This window comes from Poecilia latipinna, unplaced genomic scaffold (assembly GCF_001443285.1).
Source record: "Poecilia latipinna isolate Pla-1442-1.1 unplaced genomic scaffold, P_latipinna-1.0 Scaffold135, whole genome shotgun sequence".
NCBI lineage: Eukaryota > Metazoa > Chordata > Actinopteri > Cyprinodontiformes > Poeciliidae > Poecilia > Poecilia latipinna.
Window position 1 is genome coordinate 120,600 of NW_015112751.1, and position 23,098 is coordinate 143,697.

Consider the following 23,098-nt stretch of genomic DNA (forward strand, 5'->3'; position numbering starts at 1 on the left):
ATCCGAAAATAATGCAAAGTTTAAAACACACAAACAGGAAAAAGAAAACAAATGCAAAAACCAACAGTCAACAAAACAAATCCAAACTAAATCCACTGTTTCCACCGAAAATAGAAACAAAAGCAACAAAACAGAAAACACTAATATGAAATACTGTAAACTTGTTTCATAAAACGGATGTTCTCCAGGCCTCTATGGGAAGTCTGGAGTAGGTGATATTGACTAAGTAATTGTATTGCTGTTCCATAATATTTTAAAAGACTGTGTTTGAATGAAGCATAATGCAGCTTTTCTTTCTTCTTCCAACCTCTTTATGGACACCCCATTAAATTGTGACATCCTATCTTTACTGAGGGTCGGATCCCACAGGGTTTGGTGGTCGACTCCTCCTAGTGGTCTGGAGCACTTCCATTTTGTGGACTGAGTTTGCAGTGTTTCATACTGGCTGTTTTGCTTTGTGCGGCATTTTCCCTCCTGCTTCTATTTTCTTTGCAGTTGCTGCATTTTATTTTAATTTTTTGCTTTTATTTTGTTGATTGCAGCTATTGCTTCTTTTTTCTGTGATTGCAGCATTTTATTTTTTATTTTTTTATTATTTGGAGCATTTATTTGTTTTTTGTGTTTTGGATTTTGCATCTTTCAAGTGATTGCAGTATGTTTCCCCATTTTCTGTGTTCAGTCTTGTCCTGTGAGTGATATAAACCAAAAAGAATGCAATGAAAACCTGGAGTTAATTAAACTCTGATTAGTCTTTAATGAACACTTTGCCTCCTTTGGATCTTTTGGATCATCCCCCCCTCCCCCCATTTGTAAAAACAAACAAATGGATTCTCAGTTTTCTTAAAGATATTGTTAAAGTCTCACCTCCTCTCATTCTCTTGATCCTAACCATGTCTTGTGAGCTGAATGCATTAGGTCCCCAGTTAATGGCAATGAGCTGCTTAAATATTTTCTTTTAAGGCTCTCCCCAGCATGTTTTTCTTCCAGGGAGGACTCAGATGTGTTCAGGTTAACCATGCAAACCCTTAAATCACTTAAGTGATGTATTAGATGGTTCAACTTCTAAGTTGTTCCGAGCGCTGGACTTCTTTGGCCGGTCCACCCGAATGAAAATCATTAGATGAAAAAAATCCCCCAGATGAAAGGGCAGAAAGTGAGTCAGTGTAATATGACAGCTAAATTGACAGTATTGGGCAGACTTAGCTGACTGCTCCGAGAGTCTAATGAAAGGTTTCTTTGAGGGGCCATGTCAGCAGGTGAATGGAGGTGAAATATGTAGGCCTCCCTCCTCCTCGTTCTTCTTCTCCCCACCTGTCCTCTGCTTTCTCTCTTCCTCTGAAAAGAAAGCTTGTTTCTACTTTGATAACCAGAGTTATTATCAGCTCCACTGGTGGTCTGAGACCCCTGAATGTGTGAGTCGGGGCCCACCTAAACACTCAAGTCTCTACCTCTCTAGCGTTTTTAATTTGCTCTATTTATCGATGCCTGTCCATCCGTCAGTCTGTCTGTCCATGCATTTGTCTAAAACAGTTGTTTCTCCAAAGCTGAGAGACAGTTTTAGATGTTCTTAGTGATTTATAGCAATATTAAAAGGCTTTTCCAAGAGTTGGTAGATTTATTTTATGTTTGCACCTGCTCAAAGAAATAATGTGCCAGATTTAGGAAAACAGAGTTGTGTGTGTGTGTGTGCGTGGGTGTGTTGATGGATAAACAGTCAACACGTTTTATGATTTCTGAAGATATTTCATGATATATGTCACTGGGTGTTTTACAAAAGCATAATTTCATTTGTGTATTGAATAAATGCTGCCATTCACTGTTCAAACTGCAGTTTGAGACGGAAATGGAATCCGACACCGCCGCGCATCGAGCCTCTGGGCGAGTGAGAGACAATATGTTGTTCTAATATGCTAATTTTGAATTACAAATTCAGTGAAAATGAGTGTGTGAGATGATCACACCATTAAAACTTAGCATTAGCAGCATAGTATGCTAATAAGGCCAGATGGGACCATTCAGTTTGTGTAAATTAACTCCCTCTACTTCTTTGTCATTAGACCTGCAAAGGAAATCTTTGACAGGCTTTTGAAAACATTTTGATTTGGGAAAAAAGAAAACAGCCTTTCTTGTATGAAATGCATATAAAAAAAAACTGAGTTTAAAGTGTGTGGCTTTTTGAAGAAATGTATACAGAAAATTAAAGGTGTATAATATATATATAATCATTTTTTTTTAATTCAGCAAGTCATGCCTGCTTTAGGACTTTGGACAAGCTATAGTTTTAAGCACTCTTTGTAGTAAAGATTTCAATGCAATGATGGCTGTCCGGATGGTAGCGTTTCACTTTGTGTTGTCCTTTGTTTCAGAAATGTCTGCAAATGCAGAATGAGAACAGCTCCTTTGGGTCTGAGACTGCGGTTCATAAAAAGCTGAGCAGCTTACCTCAACCTCAGGCTCAGTCTGTCCTGCAGGGGAGTTCAAGCAGCTCATGTTAATGAGGGATTGTAGAATAGAGGTGGAGATGGATAGACTAATTGGGGCTTCATCTGCTGTAATGGGAGTGCTGCTCTGGTCTGTCGTGATGAAGAAAGAGCTGAGCCAGAAATTGAAGGTCTTGATTTAGTGGTCAGTCTCCCTTCAGAGCGTCATCCATGCTATGAATCTTGACCAAAAGAAAACATTTCTGGTTATAGGTGGTTGAAATGAGTTTCCTCCACAGCATGGAAAAGCAGAGCCTTAGAGAGTTGCCAAGAAGCTTCAGTCACCACAGCTGATCATGATGCCTTCTTGACATTTCCCTTAGGATGTTTTCAACAAATGTCCCACTATGAGGAAGACCCCCGGATCTACCGGACGTGCTATGTAGGTGGCCTTGGAACGACTTTGCATCCCACAGTATGAGCTGGAACGTGTCTCAGGGGAGTGGGACGTCTGGGTTTTTTCCTGGACCTCCATTTACCATAATTAATACACCAAGCCCTCTGTTCTATCTTATGACCTGCTAAAAGCAGTGTATTTTGTGCCATAACTACCATAACCAGTACATTTCAATCTCTACTTTGGTCAATAGTGTCTAACCATAGGTTACATTTTGTACTAATGGAAAGTAGTTTGTTAAATGTAAAATACAATAATATAAAAACCTGAAATAAGCATTTTGAACAGTAAGCTTCTTTCCATAGTTATTGAGAAAAACATTATTAATCATTTGTATTGGGGTGCTGTGGTGACATGGGGTTACCGCATAAGGAGGTCTTAGTCCTTGACGCAGCTGTCGCAGGTTCAAATCCCAGCGTGGTGACCTGCACTGCATGCCTTTCCTCTCTCTCATTGCTCTCAGACTTTCCTATCTGAGCACTTTCAAATAAAGGCCACTAGAGCCAAAAAGATTAAATTATCTGTTTTTATTCCTTGTAAAAGTGAGTATATATTTTACTCATTAATGAAGCAAATGAGTCCTTTTTGGGATACTGCCTTCTCATCAACTTTTGTTAATGCTTTTCAATTACATAAAGATAATTTTGCATAATGCAAACTATTCTAACCATTATTAACCACAGAGTGACAGAAAACTAATATTAGCCAATCAATAAAATACATGAATTTCATATGGAAAATACTGAAACTACCGAAACGCAAAACAAACTACTTTCTGAGCCCAACATTAATCTTTAGCCAAACTCAGAATTGGTTTTCCACCACTGTCCCCAGGCATGTTCCAACTCTCTGGCTCTGTAATCCAGTGCATATTCTCAGATTCTGAACCCAGCAGCAAGCTTTGTTTTTGGGCCTCAGTCCAGGTCTGCTCTTGGGAGGTCTAAAAGCTTTTCCAAACCCTTCTTGTCTTGTTTTGTTGTGTGAGAGGATTTTTACCATTTTTTTTCTTGTTTTGGTTTTAAGTCTAATTGTCTCAATCCCAGAGACAATTAGAGGTTGTAACACAGCAGTTCAAAGTACAGAACATCAAAATGTGGCTTCAGAAACTTATTGCTTCTTATGTGAGTGGGTAGATTCGGAGCAGAAATGTTAAAAGAAAAGAAAAAAAAAACATTTAATGAGAAAGTAGACTGCTTAAGTTGCGTTTACAGGACATTTTATGTCTAACTCAACTTTAAAAGAGAGAAAATAAGGTTGTTCAAGATATGAGGTGTTCTTCACCATGAAGTCTATCACCATGTCATTGTTCCAAAGTAATTGTTGATCACTGTCATTAATAAACAAGGTTATTCCATGTAAAACAAAAACTAGAATACATAAAGTGTAAAGTGTAACAAGGTGAGTGTATAAAGCAACAAACATGGCCCTTAGTATCAATCATCCACAGATACTACCTAAATTGTATAGTCATGTATACCGATTTCTAAAATAATGCAAAACAAAATGTCCAATTGAAGTTCCAATTGAAGTTTTTCCAATTGAATTTGTTCTAACAAGGCAGGAAATTAAGCAGATTGACTTTAGCCTGTTTGTAACCATTGAAGTGCATCAATTACTTTAAGGAGTTCCCAAGTAAATGTATATTGGGAGTTTAATCAAGTAAGAAGGATAAAGATGGGCAAAATTATACATTTATTAGCAAAATCTTGGCAAAACACAAAAGCTGTCATGAAACAAGCGGCTGAGAGGTTTGTTAGTGCAACAACACAAGTCCAGTATTAGCAGATTTGGTGATGGATAAAGTCAAACTAGCAAAATAACTTGACTCCTTATCCTTGAGGCACCTTGTCAGTATAGATTTAAATTTTTTTATCACCAATTTAAAATTTTATGTAGCAATAATAATTCAAAGATTACCAATTGTTTCTTTTAATTTTCTTGTTCACTCTTTAGTTCCCATCTACAGCTAGAAGGAGGCTTCTTTTTCACTTTAAACAGGGCAATTAGTGTTTCGTAAAACTTTAATGGAAACATTTGAACAGATAACTAAAAGCATTACTTTTAGGTACAAGATAATGTTGGAGATTAGACAATAAAAAAAATATGATTATTATGTAGCATTCTAACAACTCATTTTATGACAGCTCTTATGTTTTGTTAAGTTCATAAGTTTTAAAATTAACTTAGAGTATTACCACAACAAATTAGTTTTTTTAAGGATTTAACCATTATTTAACTTTATACTTGCAAATTAATTTGCTTCATTAAAAATTATTGATTATTTTGTTTTAAATTCTAAACTTTCAATCTCTCAAAATTAGTTTTGTAGTATGTGACAGATTTGGTGCAGATAAACGGATAAACAAAAGACTATAAAAATGGGAATGTTTTTCATTTGAACCAAGCACCAAATCATTTATCATTTAATTGTAAAGTTAGACTTCAAAGTTCATTTTTTTAATTTAGTAACAAAACATGGTGAATTAATAAAATGTAATTTATTGGGTGAGCTCTTCAAAACTCGTATCGTTTCGGTACCAGATGTTTCTTGGGTACCACTTCTCATTTCTGAGGCAAACCATTTCTCTTATTTTTGGTGCACATATTTGAATGAAATGTTTATCTTCTTAAACAACCTATTAACAAAACAGTTGACATAAAAATCACTGCATTGCGTTAAAGTTGACAGCTGTTCACTTCCATTTATTTCAAGGTTTAAATTACACCTACTGCACTTGCTCACCTTTTATCTCCACACACACACACAACCCCCAACAGCTAATAGTTGTCAGCATGAAGTCAGTGTCTGAGCTAAGCCCTATGATGTCATTTCCTTCATAAACAAGTCCAGCTTCCTCTTCAAGGCCCAAATCTTCGGCTTTTCCCATGTGAGCACACCCGTGGGAATTTGCTGAATTTGTTTCATTTTCCTCCCATCCTCCCACACACTGTTTTAGTTGCTATTGTTTTTTTTGTTTTTTTTTTTGTTTTTTTTCCCCCACAGTTTCTAGAGACTAGATTCACTTCTTTTTGGTATGTGATGAGACACGGTAACAAGCTGATGGTGTACAGCTAAACCATACGGACAGGTTTAGCCAGACAAATTTTCACAAGATTTGCTTGATTATCCTGTTTTAAAGGCCCAGACTAAGCAACAGGAACTCACTTTTTGGACGTTTTTTCTTTTGAGCAACCATTGTTACCAAAGGTGGGGTTATAGAGTCATTATCCTCGAAGTATGTAAAATTCAACACGATTTAGCAAACACTCTTTTAAAAGCTTCTGTAAGGTTTTAAAAGTGGAGGTATATTAAGTTTTTTCCAGGCACATACTGGCATTTTACACCACAAACAAATAACTATGAAAACCTTCAATTATTATAAATATGCAGTATATATCAAAAACCAAGAAATTTGACTTTGCATCATAGCTGCATCTGACACCTTGAAACTGGCCTCTGTCCCTTTAAGCACCTCCTACTCTTTCCGACAATGCCCCTTCAGCACGTCATCACAACAACCGTTCTAAGAAGAGTTGTAGTTTGCACAATAAACTCGGCAGAGTCTCAGTTCCACTAGGTGCTTGTTAATCGCTGCTGCCGCTAGTCTGGTGTATTTGTGTGGAGAAGACATGGGGGAGGGATGGCCTATGAGGTGGAAGCTCAGCTGGAGATTAAAGCTCCAAATCGGTGCTTTAAATAGGCGGCGCAGTGTATGAGCAGGTGTGAAAAGGCCTGCCACGGGAGATTCAAGGATTTCTCAAAGAAGCATGAAAGAATCAAAGCAACACTCCAGGTATGTTTGATGAGGGAATGACATTATAACATGAAATGAGCTCAGTTAGTTTTGCGTAATACCTCCCTTTTAACTTCCCTGCAACAACTCCATTTATTCAGTGCAATCAGATGCATGATGAGGTTTAAAGCTGCTGGCTGCTGACAGAGGTAAAGCAGTCCCCTCCTTGCAGCCATTCTCATGAAAGGTTGATACGGGATAGGAGTTTGGAACTGCTACACCCAAGTGTTTTAACAGTTTTCCACCACATGTGTTATCAGCTGAGCCATGAATGTGGGAAAGCCCCGCAGGCAGAATGACATCACGCCCTGTTTAAAACTGGATGTTTTAAAACACTGAGGGTGTAACTGGGAGGGTGGTAGGAAACGGGAGAAATTGCTGAAAACAACAGAAACTAGTGAAGACAAACAAAAATAAGGACACTCCCTTCATTTTGTAACTCTGTTCTCTGGCTTTCATCTGCCATAATTAGGGAATTAAATTGCAATCTCAGCAATTTATTAAATGAAAATAAGGCAGGAAGCCTTTTAAAATAAGTATTATCAGATGGGGATATTCAAAGCTCCAAAAGTCATACAAAATAATAGCTGCTTGTGGCTGATATTGTCTCACTGCAAACTTCTTGAATAAATGGAAGTCTGAATAAAGTTCTGAGATTTTCTTGACATTTCCATACCTGAGCTTTTTGTATGCTTCCATTGATATTGTGGTGGTTTGTCAATGATGAAGAGATCCAAGCCATTCAGGTCTGAAGGCCTTGTAATCATCAATCACATCTTTAGCTCTTTCCACAGATTATCTGGACAGACTGGGCCACTTCAAAACATCATTATTTCCAGTGAGAAGAAACATACTGTTGGAGGTTTTATAATGTTGGCCTTAACTATTTGGAAACCTGATCACCATTGCCTCATCCATAGTCATTTAAAAGACTTGGGCAGAGCACGCTCAACCGCTGATATGTGACTGTGGCCTTCGTTTTAACCACTGTAACCCTGAGAGGAACTGCAGAAAGAAGAAGTTCTCTGTTTAAAATGTGGTTAGATTGGTAAATTCTGAATTTTCACTCTGTACAAAAAAAAAAAAAAAAAAAAAAAAAATATATATATATATATATATATATATATATATATTTTAGTAGTTTTTTTAATCTAAGTGTAACAGGCTGGAAACAAAGTATGTACATAATAATGGAACCACAACAGACCTGTAGTCCCGCTCAAGGTTGTCAAACAAAAGGCTCCAAGCTGGGCAGCGTAAAAATGATGTCCAACCACTATATAGACTCGGCTTTTTGATAACAGTTAACCTGTCAAGATTGTGTCAGAGACCTTTGCTAGACTTGGTAGGAAATACAGCTAACAAGGACACACGCTGTGTCCCAAGAGTTTCTTAATGGACCATCTCTGTGATAGTTTGAAAGACAGAGGATACATTCTTGTGACTTTAATATCCTTATTCTAATGCTCTCTATGAGCACTACCTTCTAGATACAAGGAATACCAGAGATAAGTGAATAATTAGGAGAATCTGATATAGAAAATGTCACAACTGAAAATGTTTCTTGCAATGTTAGAACACCAAAGCAAAGTGCTATATTGCCCCATGATGTTTCTTTTGAGACATGCGATCTGAACTCGAAAAAAAGTAGGTTTTTTTTTTTTTTTTTTTTTGCAATGTTGTGTAATTGTAGGGGAACACTCACAAAAGTAGCAAAGATGTTCTTTTGGGTACCTTGTACAAAAGCAAATGGTGACGGAGGGACACAAACAATTTGTTAGCTGTGTTAACCATTAGCCGCTAATTGACATCATAGCTAAATAGTTCTTGGACTGAATTGCATAGCACTTTTCTAGTCCTACTGACCAATCATAGCTCTTTACAGTAGAGTCACACTCACAAAGATGCGCACACTCACATACCAATTGGTAGTCAACTTGGGCTTAAGTGTCTTACCAAGGGGCACATAGACCTGTCAAAGGAGGAAACTGAAATTGAGCTTTCTTTGCTCGATAAGTCCAGATTGGATTACACAAGACTTATTCCAGACTCTAACATACAGTGCATGATTATGCCAACTATGAGCAAATTTGATTTCATTTTCTCTAAGTCAATTCAAATCTATTCGGAGACACATAACAAGCGGCTAATGATATTAAATAGGAAAAGAAAAAAAAATCTTTATGGAAGAATATCATCACTGTAGTCAACACTATGACCAATGCCCTGACTGGAACTGCCATGACTACCACTGACATCATCATTGTCTCCCTGAGCTCATTAGAGCAGATTGAAATGTCAAAGATTTACACACCTGCAGAGATGAGATTATTCTTTCTTTTCTTTTCATGCAACTGACAGAAGTGGGGAGCAGAAAAGTGTAAATGGCGTGATCTGGTGGCATCGTTCGAAGAATTTTTAGCAGCTTTCCCAAGTTAAAAATCTGTTGACATCATTCACACACTGCAGAACAATGACTGTCATGCCAAAACCGCAGACGTAAAATTGACATGTGTCTAGACGGGAGAAAGCATTTGACAGGGATGGAAATCGTTGGCTCGTCAACGGGAGTCATCAGCTGTTTGGCGGTCTGGAAATGAACAAGAGAGGGATTTTATTTTAGCAGAGTGTCAGAGACATGGGAGACATGGTCTGTGAGCTGCGACGCTAAGGGTTCAAACGTTCTTCATGAAATACTGTCACAGATCTCTGTGTGATGTTCTGAGAGCAAATCACTTAATATGTTCCTGGAGCAACACTTCTTTCACCCTGTAGGGGAAATGACATCATTTTTACCCTGTTGCAGTGGAAATGTTCAAATAGGCAAACCCTTTCGAAATTCTTAAGATTTAGAACTTAAAAGGTGTTTTCCAGCTTTGTAATCTTAAAGCCATGCAAGCAAGACTCCAAATGAATGAGTTAATACTATCACATATAGATGGGTATAGAGCATTTGAATTGGCATGTTGAAAATGACGGTGTGGTGGGAAATCATGATCACTGTGTTAAAAAAAATGTGCATCTGTTAGATGTCTGAGGTTTTCTACAGACATTAGTTATGTGTGTATTTGTTTATTTAGACATCATGCTACTATGGAGAGCATCCTTCAAAAGCCAATGACATATTAATGCGCACACGGAACATGGCAAAGTGGTGAGGATTTTACAGATAACTGAGCAAGATGGCATCAGCTTGTATGCGTCTGTTCACGCAGGTTGTGCTGTCCTCACCTGACTTACTGCAATTGGCTGTTCATTTCTGTCACATCCCATGAGTTATGTTTGTTCAATGTTGCACAATGTGCTTGACATGCATCTGATTCTTTCCAGGAATTAGTGAGGTCATGGACAGCTTTTGGATTCTTTTTAAGCCATCAAATAACTCATACTGTGAGAGACATAGTTAAACCGAGAGCCTCTTTTCAAAGTTCAAAGTTATTTGGACACGTTCTCTACGATTCTGACTATTTTTGGGCCATCTTACATGACGGCGTTTGGCTAATCAGACTAGAGCAGGGGACTTCATATCCAGCAGGGCTGGTGACCAAAACTTCTGTGCGTCTCTGTTTCAATACACCTGAGTGTGCAAGCATTTTTGTTTTTTTTTTACTGATTATTAAAAGCTGCCATCTATTCACTGTAATAAAACCTTGACAAAGTGGTAAAAAAAAAAATAAATAAGCAAATCAATTTATTAGCACATTTTTACATTTCTCATCGAAATGTGGAAGAAAGAAAATTAAATTTCTCTCATCGATGGCATCAGTAGTTATTTGAAAGTTCATGAAGTCTCTTCTTGTATGGATTTTACCAGCTTGAAAAACTGACACAGCATGAATCATTCAGAATCAGTGCAGGGAACCACAGACATAAGAGTAGTCGTTGGATGCCAAATACCAGCAGTATACAGCCCATGCTGAGACTGAGTCAGCCCTTGAAAGGGTGATGGGATCCCAGCATGAGTAATGAAAATTTGATGCCTCACGTGTTCCCTATATGCAGCACCATTTAAATGGCTCCCCTGGCACAGTGCTTGGTCTGTGATTCATCTGAGTCATGCTAATGCCTATGAAAAAGACCCTGCATTGTTGTTTCTATAGTGGGTGAATCAATGTGCTAACTGAATCATCAGGCAAACAAAGCATATGCATCATTATTTTTACAAACTTAGACACCAAGTTGGAGGGATGTGTGAGCTCACTCTAAATTAATTCATTATTGCACTGTTTCCTGCAAAAGCAATGATAAAATGTCTGATGGCACCAAGCTGGAAATCTGTCTCTTCTCTGCATTATAATCATCACATAATCATACTCTAAGACAGATTGAAATAAAACCATGAATAATTCTTGAGGGGACAGCATTGCTTGGACAAAAAGAAATATAAATCAATCACTAGATTATTTGCAGTGGGTAATTACTAGCCTGGTAAAAAACTAGCTCCTTGTAGTACACTTTGCTTTGTACAGAGGGTCTGGGCCCTCGACTACTGAGAAACAATTGCTTCCTGGAGGCATGGACTGTGTTGAGGTTTTATTATATTTTATCCAACCATAGTGTTCAACGCTATGAAGCTTACCGGAAATTGCCTGCATTGTAAACAACCATCTTCCACTGCGAAAACAAAAATGCAGAGCCCAACTATGATTTATACTACCTAGTAATCCTAATATCTGGGGTTTATTGAAAGCTATTTTTTTTTGTCCTGCTGCCAAGACCACAACTTGAGGGACTTGCATTGGCCACACATTGACCACATGGGAGAACTTGCATGGCTCTGGGAGACTAGTACCAAGTAATTCACTTGGTGAAAAATATGACCAAATTGGATACAGTTGTCCCGCTGAGGGGAAAAAAAAAGTAATTTTTATAGATGCTATAGTACAACAGTTCTCAACGCCCGACGCCCTGCATGTTCTAAGTTTCCAAGCTACCACTCACCTGACTTATGCAAATGGGTGAAAAACAGGCTTCTGCTGAGGAGGATTTGCAATAATTAAAGAATAACCTTTTTCTGATTCACTTGAATCGGAGAAACACAAAAACATGACAATGGACCCTGGGAACCAGGGTTGAGAATCACTGCTATAGAGTTGTTCTTAGTTTGAGATCAGAGAACATCTGAACATCTGTTCTAACAAACACAAATTAAGCTAGATGAGCAAGACAATTTATTTTTGTGTCTCTGTAGCATCTTTTCAATGCTTGAAAGAGTCTAATCACAGTCTAGCATCCTCTACAATGGATTTACATAGACATGCCGCCGATAAACCCATCTTGTGCCCTGTGGAACGTCGACCCTTCCTTGTTTACCCAGTTGCCATAAAAACACAATCAGCCACCAGTCAACAATGAATGACTCCAAACAAACTGGATTATTGCTCTAATTAAGCTGTAATAAGCGATTATTAAATGGCCACAGGCCTCGTTAGGTGGTTCATTAAGCCATTTTATCTTTTTACTCCTTCATTAAGTCTCCTTTCTTCTCTCCTTTCTTCTCAGGGAGCGTGGGAGTACCGAGGTCTGGGAGATCACGACCCTAATTCTTTCCAAGACAGACGGTTTAATTAACACTGTAGGAATCCTCTCCAACTCCAGACCTCTGCAAAAGGAATTTACTCAGGAATTACACCACACAGGTAAGGCATTGCTCTCTAATGTGCATTTTCAGTAGCAATATATGCTAATTACCTCCGTAGGTTAAAGCAACTGTGTTTCCCGGTCTCATGTGGTAATTAGTTGTTAAAGTGAAGTATATAAAAAAAACATCAAAATGTTTTTTAATATGTTGCCTATTATTTAGCAGCATTTATTAAGGTAAGGGCTGATAATAAACCTTGATGGCCTTTAATGAGAACATGTTTTTATGGATGAGAACTGACAGTGAAATATTTCAAGATGATGAGCACTGATTAACACTAGAAGTGATAACACTCTTCATTTAATCACACTGACAAGAGACAGGATCGCTAACTGTTGCTAGGTGCCCTTTGCAAACTGTTCTAACTTTAACAGTTTTGAAATGGTACCAGCCACATTGTGTGGGTAGTTTGCACTTTGAGACTGGAAATAGTGACCTAGTAATGTTATGAACCTGTTGCTCACAGTTAAAAGGGAGGGAATAAAACATTTTTTGCAGAGATGGAGAAGCTTTGCAGATACATAAAGCCAAAATTAATACTTGTTTCCGTCCCCCACCCACCCAACTGTTATGAATCTGTATGAACATCACTGACAATAGACTTTATAAACTTTAATTATTTTTTGCAATAAAAATTCCTGACAGTTCAATTAAAAAAATAAAAAAAGGGAAAAAACAACAAAAGACTTTGTGCCAAAAGTAAAAAAAAAAAAAAATGTTTTTTTTTTTTTTAAACATCTGCATGTTTTTAGAGTTGGTTGTGTATAGGGGATTTTCTACTTTGGTTGGAAGATTCAGAAGGGAACTTATCATACATGAGCTGCCTCAGAGGTTCTCATGCTGGTAAACAACACCTGACGGTCTATTTGCTGTTGGTAATTCAGCAGTATAGCATGCTGTACCCCTGGGGATCTTTCAAGACAGCTGTCCTAGCTTCCTTTTGAGAGAGTTGTTTGTCATCAATGAGAGCAAATAGTTTGGTTCCTTATGTTTGATAATTTGACAGTGGATTTGAAAGTCAACAGACTTGTAAAATGAACAATACTTGTGTATAAAAATGTCAAAGTATACAAGATTATGATTTGGTTTGAATTGTGTAACACGAAGCCCAAAAAAGTACATATTAATTGTGGTATTTTGATCTGCTGAGCATGCTGTTAAAAAAATGCTAAAATCAAGGCAGAGTAAACCTATTATGTCCCTTTGTGAAGTTGGAATATGGATAAGAAAGAAGTTGCATATAAAGTATATGCCCTACTCAGTTTTATTAAACACTTTCTATATATTGTGACTTGCAATAAATGTTTGTCTTTTTTTTTCTTTTTACCCATGCCCTATCTTTGGTATATTACTAATACTATGTGAAGAAAATGGTTGCCTACATGTGCAAGGGCATATTTGCTTTACTTAAACTACATTTTAGGATGGTATGCTAATTGTGTAGTTGACTTGATGAAATCCAGACTGCATCCAAAATTAAATTATGCACCCCAGATTGATGTACTAAAGATACATTACATTTCTAAGACCTATAACCGGTGTGGATTTTATGTGTGCATGTGTGTGAGCATATGTGTAGAAATAATTGTGTTGAGGAGGTGTATGTTAAGTTTGTTTACCTGGGGGTGCATGGATGTCATACTGGCAAGAATGGTGGAAGACTCACAACCCAAGAGCAGCAAAGGAAAGGTGGACTCAAAACCAAAAAGCTGCAACAGCCCAAGGCAATCATGCGTGCTGCACAGGGCTAGGCTGTCAGCCAAGCAAAGAAGCAGCAGCTCGCAGGCCAAAAGAGGCACAGGGTGAGTTGGTGGGCGCTGACCCTGCCGCACCCCCATCTCCATGTCAAACCCGGGACCCTCTCCAACCGCCGGCAGCAAAACAGTCCAACAGTGGCGATGCCCATAGAGCCTGCAACGTGGTGTGCAGGCACCAGCTCACCACTGGAACTTGGCAAGAAGGATGCATAACCACTCTGCCTGGTCAACTAGCCCCAGGGGGTCCAGAGGGATGGGCGTCCACCAGAGCCCTTTGCGGCCCCTGAGCCCCATGATGTTGGGTATGCACTACTTTGGACGAGCATCCACACAAAAGGTTGCTGCCCCCTGCTACCTCTCAAATGCTGCTGTCAGAGATTCCCGTAACCCTAGCTAACAGTGAACTAGCATAGGAACTGAGCCCTTCGAGCCCAGCCCCTCCATCCCAGAGTGTTTGCATGTGTTGTCCAAAAATAGGTTTAGTTAGGCTACGATTAAGTATTAATATATGCTGAAGGCATTTATTAACAAAAGTTTACTTAAGTAAATTAGTTACTGTCTACCTGTGCAGACACCATGTGAAAACAATGACAGCATAAAAATACAGCTATGAAAAATACATCTGTTCTCAAAATGAAAGACGATTTACAGAATGACTTTAGACTTCTGTATCAAGTGTTGCTTTTGAAAGTCACTCAAAACATCTCTCAACGTGGCTCATGTGTATAATATGGAGGAACTGGCACGGGGTAACAGTGTGTATTTGCACGCATATGATCACGTTTTTGTTTATATTGTGGTTGTCTGGATCTGGCTGGGGCGACAGATGTTCATAGCAGCAACAAGCACAGCCCCAGTGTTCAAATTAGATCACTCGTGTGAGTATTTTTGTGTGTAGGTAGCATGTTCATACATGCGCAAGTCAGACAAGTTGTCAATCACCCGGTATTGTTTTATACTGTGGATTAGGTTTGAGTATTTGAAGGATGAAGGAATGCATTGGTAGACGTAGGGAAATGTTTCCTTCCATCCTGTCTTTATTTTTTGTTTGGAGCTCCAGAGCTGCTCCAGTCTGTCCACCTTGTTGCCTGCCTTCTCATGCTGAAGTGAAATAAATTCCTCTGCTGACGCTTACATACAGAATACACCTACTCAACATCATGAATGCATTCATATACACACCACAAGCTGTTGACGCTGTCTGAGGATGCAGATAAACACACAACCCACACATAGGCAGACAAACGAGGAAGTGCTGGTTTGGACGTTATGCAAAATCATAAACTCCTGTAAAGAAAAACCCATGAGAAACACACACGCACACACACACACACCTACACACAGACACACATACACACACACACACACACATCCTTAGATGTCAAGTGATTAGTTACACAATTAGAATTAGAACCATGAGTTCCATTAAAAAGCAGAAGTTCCAGCTGTTCATACGTTTAAAGGGGGGAGAAATGAAACTTGTGAAACTACTGCTTTATATGTTGAGATCATTTACATTTTGTTTCCTTTTTTTATTAGAAAAACGCCAAAAGACATCAATAATATAACACCGTCAAAATATTAATGTTTTATTAAATGACTTTAAATGGTGCACAGTTTTAATGACATTCACTCCAATCTGAACTGAAAATGTGAAGGAGACCTTTGGACTTGTGTTGAACTCACAAGGTCTTGTCTGTGAAGCAGGGTAACCATGAGTTAAGTTTTCGAAATGACTGTAATTGTGGGCTGCAGTCTACTCCATGAACACAATCAAAGGCAAGCAATTACAAGACCTTGGTCGCCTGCCCCCAGGGATTTGAACCTTTGACTAGGAGACTTGCATACACACTTACATATTATGCTGGCATTCACCCACACATTTCCTGTGTGTTTCATGTAAGACAACCACTCTTCCTTCTCCTCAGTTTTGGAGAGGAAGTGTGGGCCTAATGACTTTTCCTATGCGTCACAGACACTGCAAGTGGGAGGCAAACAGTCACGCTGCACATGTGTGCATGTGAGACCTTTGGCATTTCTGCACATGTTTGTAAAAATAAAAACAACCTGACATGTTCTGCAAAGTATTGCGATCCAATTTTTGTCAGTGTCTCTTGGAACGTTTATGCGTCCGTTTGTGAAAAAGCTTCTCGTGTCGTTTGTTGAAGTTTTGCAAAGAAAGCTCTGCATGTGTAGATGTTTGCAGGAAATTTGCACAGAGTTGTGAGAACTATAGGTATGTGTGAACTGTCTGTCTTTGTAAGTGCTTCTCGCTTGATTCTTGTAAACAGAGCTTGCCACAGAGATTTCTCAGATTTTTTTTTTCTTTTTTTTTCATGAAATACTCAAAACCTCAGTGTAATTTCTAATCAATATTTTATCTCTTGGGATAATTCAGGTGAATCAAGTGGAAATTGTAGTTGCTGTTATTTTTAAGCTTACAGGGCAAATGTCAATATAAAAAGTTTGTGTTTTTTTATTATTAAATCTGTAGTTGATGGTACTGATGCAAAGAAATTAGTTTGCAGTGTCAACATGTTTAAATGTATACCTTTACTTTGATGATGCACTTCTAACTCTTATGTTTATTTGAGGATACTGACAACTCTAATAAATTAGAGTGGGTTCCTCGTAGTAGATTTGGTCTTTGCTGTTCATTTAGTGGTGATATCTTGTGGTTTCTTTTTCTTCAATTGGTGCGTGCAACAGAAAAAAAAAAGACTGAGGGTAAAATAACAGTGCATACAGTGTCTGTTGGAAATGTAGATGGAGATAGATGCCATGCAGATCCATATGTTTTGATGGTGTGACAAAGCAGCTAGTAGCACAAAATAGCACCTCTTGTCCAAATCAACTTTTTGCTTTCCGCTTTGTTTGCGGCCAATACTAAAATGTCAACAGTTAAACCCGGCTGCACCCCCTGGTATTAAATTAGTTCACTGAAAACTTCCTATAGGAAGCTGATCAAATATACCATTGCTGACTCCTTGCTTGTAAAACACATATAGCTAAAAATGATCAAGTAAATATATAGTTAAGCCTGCAGCAGATGGGCATATGCAAAGCTTTTTATGCTGGTTAAGGAAGAACAACAAAGTAATACCAAATGCAGTCCATCTGAATACGTCAAACTAGACTCTGCTGTGTGTTTTATAATTCTGTTGTTGCTATTTTAACAAAAATAAGTACAGAGCAGCACAAAATATATTGGCTTGCATCACAGCACACGTTATAATGGTTTATGCCCTTTCATGTCGGAAATAAGGCAGCACAGCTAGTTGCTGTAACCTTGGAAATTTCATGTGAGGCTACAGTAAACCGTTTTCCTCTAACCAAGTACCCATTCAAACAACCAATGTAGGCTCTTTGCTGTGAAAATGGGAATGCTAAAGCATTTTTTTTGTCCTGTGGAGCACAAGAAAAGGCATTTTAGTGGAACCAAGGTCTTTGCTGAGCCATTCTCTGAATTCATCACTTCTCTTCTTTTACCATTGCTCTCTTGTGCAAACACTATGAAGTATATACTTCATCTTAGGCTGTTCACCACACTCTCACCTTTCCCTCATCTGTTTTCTCTCTCACATTCATGCTTCCTCCTCCTTATTTTTCCTCTTCTCATCTATGTTACACTCGTTCACATTTCAGTCTAAAGAACCATCAAGTCTGAAGATTTTTTTTTAAATTTGTACCTTTCATTTTATTGATTGCCATCATTAATACGTATAATACATTTTTATTTTTTTTTTGTAATTTCTTTAAACTTTTCAGGGTCTGAAGTTGGGGTAGGTTCCCTACAAAACCCAATCTGAGAAGGACCGGCAGCGGTCCTAAATGTTTTCCACTTGTGAATAATAATCTCACAGTAGATTGACTGCCTGTTTTTAATGGCCTCACAACCCTTTGCAGGTAGTTGACCATTATCAGTTACCTCACTAAGGTAATTTCTTATCTTTCTCATCTTGGTAGTGTGTTAACACACACCAGCATGCTGCCTGTAGCCTTAGTACCCGGAGAGAACGCACGCATGCACAGGGAGAACATGTAAACTCCATGCAGAGAAAACCTGGGCTGGGATTTGAACCCAGGACCTTCTTGCTGCAAGGCAGCAATGCTACCAGCTGTGCAGCCATGTTGCTATTTTATTTTGCCGTTTGATAATTGCCAAACAAAGGGCTGCAAATGAAAAACAAAACAAGATACAGAAATTATAAATGGTACATAAAAGAGGGATATTTTATTTGAACAAATATTATGTACAGTAAAGGGAGTTGGATTTATATATTTTTTCCACGATTACTTGGCTGGTTGTTTTAACTCTCCATAGTCTTGCCTTTTCGCTTCACATCAGCAGCAGAGGTTGCTGTTGCCTTTGAGCTGAGTTCAGCTGAGGTCAGACAGATGGTGTTTACCGCGCTGAGGATATACAGAGGTGCCAACCACAGTAACTTGGAGGGATCATATCTAACAATTTTCTAATATTGTTTTTTTTTTTTTCACTTATACTTCTTAGTCTTTCTTCTTTACTTCCTCCCTATGTTTTTAAACATGCACATAGAAAAATTTCCAATTTACTTATATGTAACTTGTAAACAGTGATCTATGTGGGCATAAATGACAGTAATTGAATGTTGGTATAATCTAACATTTAAGTGGGACACGAATTTGCTGTAAGTATGATCAGTCTGTGTCTTTGATTCTGTGAGATTACTGTAATTTTATTTTTTTATTTCTCATAAATTAGATCTAAGTGAACTTCCAGTCAGAGAAATAACAGGATTATAGGTTGGGCTGGAGGAGCAGAGAGGCAAAGGTACACTGAAGCGAAAACACTGAATTATGAGGCAGGAAGCCAAAATTTTCCCAGACCTTTTTTTTTTTTTGAAGTCTGATCCAACAATTTAGCAGCTTCCTCTGAGGGGCTAATAATACAACAGAGCCATTGTGTAATGCGTAGTTTCCCCCGCTTGATTTAGAAAAAGACAAGGCGCTGTGTAGTTAGTCTGAGACTTTGCTCCTATCTGATAGAAATGTCACATGGCTACATAATAATATAAGCCTGCTACAACACAAATGCATCAGAAAATAAGATTCCAGATTCCAGATAAGTTCATTAAAGGCTTTTTTGTTTTTAGTCCATGTTCAGAAAATCTTGTTTTTGGCCACTCTGTGAATACATTCTATGCAAAAGTAAGTTATGTGCAGAACAGAACCATGACAAAATGTTGCAGTTGTACAACATGCATGCAAAAATACATTACATTGAAAAAGGATAATGTGGAAGCAATGTGAGGATTCCTTTAAAGGATTTCTTTATTTGACATTAAAATATGTCAAATAAAGCCAGAAGTTCTACAATGACGTCTTATCATTTTGATTTTCAATAAAAGCTCTGCTCTCAATCCTATCGAAAATTTTTATGGGTAAATCTGAAAAGGCTTGTGTGAACAAGGCAGCATGCAAACATGACTCAGTTTACACCGGTTCTGTCGGGAGGAATTGGGACAAAATTCCAATTATTGTGAGAAGCTTGTGGAAAGGTATCAAAAATATTTGCCCTCCGTTTAAGGGCAATGGAACCAAATACTAATACGGTGTTTTTAAACTTTTGACTTTGAAGAAAGTAACAAAAATTGCCTTACAAAAGTCTGTCATTATTCTGGCATTTAGCAAATGGGACAAACTGGTAGTTCAAATTGATCTGAAATGGGAAAAGTTTATTCTGATTTCATGTTGGTGTGGGACAAAAAGGTATACGGGGATGTAAACTTCTGGCCTCAGATGTAGGTGTGAGTGTTACTCCCTTCATCCCAATGCATACTTACCACTCAAAACAATGTACATCTAAATCGATACACTTCTTTGTAGGCATGACTTGATTTTTATTATCATTACATTTAGATTCACTGCACATGGGGAGATAAGAATCATTGTGACATTTGCGCAACATTTTGAAATATCCATCTTTTCACCAACAAATTAGGAACATTGTGACTGAGTAGACAAGGAGAGCTGGGAATTACCTTCATTTTTTTTCTTCTTCTTTTTTTTTTTTTGCAAATCATCCCAACTGGACTCAGATGGCATGATGGATGAAAGGTTGGTGGCCCAATTTTTAGGAGTGCACATAAGCATGCTTGTGCTCAATTTATTTGGATGCTGATTTTAACATGTGGATATGAATGTGCAATGATCTTACATTAAATGTTTTTTTTGTGTGTGTTATTATTTTTGGTAAAGTTCACTTCCATAGACTTAATCAAAATGAGCTGTCTGCAGTGTGGTATCCATTAAACTTTGGATTTAATTAAAGTTATTTATTAAAGCTGTATTCATCCATCCACCAATCCAGCCATCCATCATCGTTCCATCCGTCTGTCTGTATATTACCAGATAGATTTAGCTTTTTATTAATTATATGTCCATTATTCTCCTCTAAAATCACAAATAATCACACAAGGCTTTATCCTGCTTTCATTACTTTAATTTACAAAAAAAAAGAACAAACAAACCTTTATAATGTTTAACAATTCCCCAAAAGGTTGATCAGGGCCAGACTAAGCATCTGTTTTGCATATTTTTCAGATTATGGTAATCTAAAAGTGCAATGTGCACATTGTGTGTCCGGTGGGATAAAGCTTTTTTTTTTGCTTTTTTTTTATTAGAAATTGTTTTGCAGGGGCAAACCGTCCCACACACATTCAGAGCCTGAGCATGAAATGAAATTACTTGTTAAGATGGATGCTTTTTGTAGTGCAGCTGACACATCGTATCAAAGAATATGAATGATCTTGCAAATGTAATATCAGTCTTGCTTTCAGCGTTCACCTTCTATCTGTGCCGTACCCGTCTCCCATTAATTATACTGACTGTCTTATGGTGTTTTGTTAAATTTTTAAACACATAAAATTGACTTATTTTTCATGATTTCTTGACATCTGCTTAAGATCAGAACACCGGTAAATTGAGATAATAGATATTAATATAAACTTGGGGGGGGAAAAAAAAAAAAAAAAAAAAAAAAAAAAAAAAAAAAAAAAAAATCCCTTTAATGAGTAAAAGTATGAAATGTTGTTACCTAGACAGCAACACATTAGTGAGACAAAGCACTGTATATTCCAGTTTACCCTTCATCATCAATGCAGGCAAAGGACACGCTTGTCTGTCTTCATTGACTAGCTTGCATGCATTTCTTTGTGTATTTCATTCATCCATATCCTTTTATTTAGCTTCAGGCCTCTTTTTTTGTCTCAAAGTTTGACTGAACATGCATCCTTCATTTCATCAGAAAGTATGATATATTTTTTTTTTTTTGTATGTGTGTGTCCATGGGTGAAATGACCTCTGGGCTTCCTGCTGTGAGGACCACATGCTCGATTCCATCCTTCTCTGGGTCTTTTCCTCAAGTGCTCCTCTTTACCCCACATGGCTGCTCTACCTTGACAAGGCATGTTGTCCTGTCTGTCTGGCCTGCCATCTCATTTTGTGGTGAATGGTCAGTTTATTTATGCTTTTCCATACTTGGTTTTTTGGGAATATATTAGAGCTCCTGCAACAGAGACTTTGGTTTTATGGCAAGAAAATATTGTATAAAAACAACTTGACGTGAAATATTTTAACTGCTATATTAATCTGGAGATAAGCATCTTTAATGGACTTTCAGGGCCAGGTGCTCTTGGTAAATAGGAGTCAACAAATCTGTGTACATACAAATAAATCCATAGGTGTACATTAAAAATGTACATCCCAGATCATCATCATACACTGTAAATGCGAGGCATCTTATTTGACTCACCCCCTTTAAATACTCAAATAGATGTAAACAACCCCTGCATGACTGATTTTTTATTTATTTATTTATTTATTTATTTATTTTTTTTGCACAACTAAGCGTAATTTCTACAGGAAGAACTTACAGCTGAACACATGGGAAACCAATGCAATCGGACAAGTAGTAATGTTTAATCTGCAAAGTTATTATTTTTACCAATTCTTTGACTCTTATTTTTTTGCAAAAATAACGCAAATAAAATTATTATCTTAAGGTCAGATATAAGTGGAGGGAAAATAACTGAAGAGAAAAAAACTTTGGTGAATTTCAGATGACACACATGGAGCCAAAATGACTGATTTGGAATGGTGGCCTGGATTTATTTAAACTAATAGCTCTCTAAGGAAGTACAAGAGTCTTTAAATACCCTTATTTGACTGAAGGCATGTCATAATTGTTTGTGATTGTGTAGAGTTGAGACAGATTGACTGAATCTGCACTCACATTAAAGGCTGTGGTGTCATGACATCTTACTTGTTCTTATAAAAATATGAATAGGTTTACACATTACACCTTGAACTGTCCCTAGCAAGCAAACAACATGGAATTTTCTGATAAGTCTTGATAAGAAACCCATCAAAACACACACACCCACACACACACACACACACACACACACACACGCACACACACACACACACACCCCAACACACACACACACACACACACCCCCACACACACACACACACACACATATGAGAAACCAAGAGACTGACATTCACAAGTCTGAAAAATTTCATAGGCAAAACACAGTGTCAGTCATTATCGACAAAATGAGGAAAATATCGAACAGTGGATAACCTTTTCAAGAAGATCACAAAAGAACGTTAAATCTGCTCTCCATCAAAATTCCTGAAGAAGAACGTCCACATATCAGTTCACGACTTTAAGCTCAACCACACTTGGATTATGCAGCAAATAAATGTTGAAGCTGCCTAGTAAGACTTCAGGCATAAATCCGGTGGAGATCATCTTAAACATGTCCTATAAATAGACTTTAGTAGGATTGGTGCCATATAAATAAACTTGCCTTGCTCATGCTCAAGGGTGGTACAAGCAATTATTAGATTTAGAGGTCTACTATTATCATCATTATTATTTGTTAGATAAAAACAAGTTGGATTAGACAACTTTGTTTCTTAGTCATATTCAGTTGAAAAATAATTTTGTATTTACTGGTGTTATCTTTGTTTTTACAGTG

The 23,098-nt window shown here is 37.7% G+C and overlaps 1 long non-coding RNA gene across 4 annotated transcripts in view; it reads left to right on the forward strand.

The window, feature by feature from the left end:
- The window catches only part of LOC106945232 (uncharacterized), a 116,567-nt gene that overhangs the window by 55,447 nt on the left and 38,022 nt on the right, over positions 1-23,098 (forward strand). For 3 of the 4 annotated variants that reach the window (XR_001424515.1, XR_001424516.1, XR_001424514.1), the window contains one exon: positions 12,174-12,310. This is a non-coding gene — a long non-coding RNA (uncharacterized LOC106945232). Of the gene's footprint in view, positions 1-6,601; positions 6,672-12,173; positions 12,311-23,098 lie in introns of those variants that run through there. The other variant, XR_001424517.1, reaches the window with a different exon arrangement.